The 3,553-nt window shown below is 64.0% G+C and overlaps 1 non-coding gene across 1 annotated transcript; it reads left to right on the forward strand.

Annotated features, from left to right (window-relative positions):
• The first annotated feature begins 3,434 nt into the window (after positions 1-3,434).
• Positions 3,435-3,553, forward strand: LOC142868139 (5S ribosomal RNA). The gene has a single exon (XR_012917248.1). It is a non-coding gene; the product is annotated as a 5S ribosomal RNA (ribosomal RNA).

Here is a 3,553-nt window from a genome sequence, read left to right on the forward strand (position 1 = left end):
GCTGCTTTTTATTTATTTTTTTTTTGCCTCTTGTTCTGTCCCCTTTCTGGGAGCGCGGCGGCGGCCCGGGGTGGGGGTGACCCCAACCCTCAGCGCCCGCAGCGGTGCCTGGCGCCCCAGCCCGCACCGTGGGGCCTCCTCTTGTCCCAAGCCGCGACACCGCCGCCACGCGGCAGCATGCGTGGCATCTGGACTGTCAGGTCTCAGACCAAAGGTCTGCTCTGTGGGAACCGACACGCTGGAGGATACCTTGAGAGTCTGAGAGGGGAGGGAGTTCCAGAAGAAGGCCAGGATGTCATTTTGAGGGAGTATGTGACCAGAACTCGTCCCGTTGCTTTTGGGGTTCTATGGGCTACACGCAGGAATCTTTGGTGGTGGCACCTGATGTTGGGGGATCCGGAGTCACACCCAGACCTGCTCCACAGGCCTCCTTTTACTTTTCTCTTCGGATTCATGATTTTTAAAAAGTGTCTCTTACCTCTATTATTGCATTTTCTTTTCTCTCTCTTTTCAAGCAGATGATGGGAGTACAAGTATTCAGGTGACATGTGTTGCCCGTGCCCCCCTCCCCCCTGTGTTCTTATTCATATACCTCTCATGTTGCTCCAGCGTATTGTGGGGGTACCAATGTTAGGGTCGGGTGCGTTGCCCTCTCCAAGCCTCCCCCCTCGGGTCAGAGCTTCAAGTGCGCCCATCCCCCAGTGGGTGCGCACCCACCCCATTCCTAATGGAGGTGTATGCCCCTCCCCTCCCCCCACCCGCCCGACACCCACCCGATGAAGGTGATTCCTCTCCGTCCACTTAGGTGTCCATCCGTTCGTACCAATTTGCTGGTGAGCGCGCTCACGTGGTGCTCGTGTGTCCGTTCTTGGGATACCTGGCTTACTGGAACGGGTTCCAGCTCTGGCCAGGAGAACACGAGAGGTGCCCTCTCACCGCTGCTCCTCACAGCCGAATGGCACTCCGTGGTGTCCACGCGCCACATTTTATTGATGCACTCCTGGATGGATGGGCACTCGGGTCGCTTCCACGTCTTTGCGATTGTGAATTGTGCCCTAACTGTCACCCTAACCCTTACCCAGCCCGTCTCCTCTGCCCCTGCCTGACGCACTCCTCCCCGGCCAGGCCCGTCACTGTCCTGGGCCCCCGCCTGACCGGCTCCTCCCCGCCCGGCCTGTCACCGTCCTCTGCCCCTGCCTGACATGCTCCTTCCCGCCCGGCCTCTCACCGTCCTCGGCCCCTGCCTGACCGGCTCCTCCGTCGCCTGGGCCTTCCAAGGGCTTGGTGTGGACGCTGCTTCCAGGAAGCCCTCCAGAAACCCGGCAGCAGGGTGGCCGCAGCAGTCTCCAGCAGCCGTCCCTAAGTCGCGTGAGTGCGGGGGACGTGCCCCCGCTGTGCCGCGGGGGCCCAGCCTGGTGTCTTCCCTGAGGCCCTGCGGCTGCCGGCTGGGCCGCTCCCCGCAAGGGGAGAGCCGCGGAGGTGGGGACCGCCTCCTGATGGGGACGTACACGCAGCTCTCCACGTCGGATTCCGGGGCTCTCTGTCCTGCCCGAAGGCCCAGCTGGCCTGCGGGTCCTTAGAGTGGCGAAAACATCCGAAAGCTGAGATTGAGGGTCCGGTGGGTGTCTGCACTTTTGTGCTGGGCACCCCAGGGAGGCCCGGGGGCTGGCTGGACAATGTGGTCTGCTGGGCGGGGGGGGGGTTGGAGGAGCAACTGATGCCCTTTGCACTTTGGGTAGCAAGAGTCTGAGGTGTCTCTGAGCCCTGTGCCATGTCGCGGGGGGGGGGGGGGGGCCGGGGGGGAGGAGGAGGAGGAGGAGGAGGTGGGAAGGGCCGGGGCCTGCAGTCCTGTTCCCGGGGTGGCACGGCAAGTGGCTTCTTCCACAGGCTGCTTGGCCTGGGCTCCCTGCACCTGGGCCTTTGGAGGACTGGCCCCGTGCTTGCCAACACTTCCTGCAGGGACCCAGAGCTGGGAGGTTGCACCTCTCAGCCCTGGGTCGGGCAGAGCCCCAGCGGGCCATGCCCACAGCCTCTCTCAGCACCGGTCCCCCAGAAGGCTCCTTTGGGACCAGGATTCTCTTGCGGTGACTCTTTAAGGTCTGGCCCCTGGATGGAGGGGCACCAGGAGTAGAGGAGCAGGAAGGGGAAGGGGGTGGCCATGCGAGGGGACACTTTGAGGCCAAGTCCCAGCTTCAGCCTGATCCTCCTGGGAACCCCGCTCTGAGACAAGGAGCCGGGCTTCGCATTCCCACAGCACCCAGTCCTGGGCTGAGGACACCTGGGGCGTTGGGAACTCCCTGGCTTCTCCTTGGCTTAACATCTGGAGCTGCTTGTGAATCGCGCCGCCACACACCCCCGAGTGCAGGTGTCTTCCGCACAGACTGCGGGCCTCGCTCTTCTGAATGCCGCTAGCTCGCCACCCACCCACGGGTGAACCTGGTCAGGGTGCTTTCTCTAAGGGGCAGACTCTTTTCCGGGCGGGCTACCGGTGTCTCTGTTTGCTCCTTTCTTTCTTCCATTTCGGGAAAGTCTTCCTTGCTGGGTGTGGAAATCTCCTATGCCTTCCCTCGCCTATTCTGTCAGCTTTCAAATTCTCTTTCAGTTGCCACCCTCACAGATGGATTAGGAAACTCTTTCCGGTGCACTCATTAGTGAAATGACCTCAAGGAAGCTGGAATCCAATATCTAATGGCCGATTTTTAGCGAGTCCACACGCCAGGGTGGTCGGGGTCCAATGCAGCCCCGGCCAGGCCCAGGCCCCTTGGACTGGGCCACAGGAGGACACAGAGGAGGGTCCCGGCCCCCACGAAGCGGTGCCCGCAGTTCTCCACGGGCTTGGGCGTTTTCCAGAGGAAGGAGATGGAGGGGACTGATTTCTTCAGCGCCCCACAAACCACGCCACCCCACCCCACCCATGGGACACATCCCCAGAGGGAGACGCCCCATACACTGGCTGTGCCCCAGCCCTGGCCCGGGGGAATAGGCGGCAGCCCACCCACAGGGCGGGGGGGGGCGCAGCTGAAAGGGGTTGTGGGGGAGGGCGGCCCCTGGCTGGGGTCAAAGGGCGAGCGACCCGCGCGCGCGTGCGCAGTCAGCGGCGGCGACGCGCTGGGGGTGGGCAGCGGGTAGGTGAAGGAGGCCGGGCGAGGAGACGAGGGGGGCTGGGAGGGCTCCACCTTGGCGAGTCCAGCCGTGGAGGCGCATCTTGTGTGAGTGTGAGTGAGTGTGAGTGTGTGTGTGTGTGTATAGAGAGACAGCCCCCCGCCCCGCCCCGCCCCGCCCCGCCCATCACCCCCGTCCCTGGGAGCCCGCGGGACCCGGCCGGCGAACTCAACAGGCCCGGCCCGGCCCGGCGCAGGGCCTGGGGCGGGAGGCGGCGGGAAAGCGCAGAGAGGCTCGGCTTCTTGAGCGGGGCAGGGGCGCCCTCCGCCGCCGTCTAGGGCCACACCACCCTGAACGCCCCCGATCTCGTCTGGTCTCGGAAGCTAAGCAGGGTCGGGCCTGGTTAGTACTTGGATGGGAGACCGCCTGGGAATACCGGGTGCCACAGGCT

The sequence above is a fragment of the Microcebus murinus genome, unplaced genomic scaffold (genome assembly GCF_040939455.1).
Source record: "Microcebus murinus isolate Inina unplaced genomic scaffold, M.murinus_Inina_mat1.0 scaf026_hap2_Mmur4.0, whole genome shotgun sequence".
Classification (NCBI taxonomy): Eukaryota; Metazoa; Chordata; class Mammalia; order Primates; family Cheirogaleidae; genus Microcebus; species Microcebus murinus.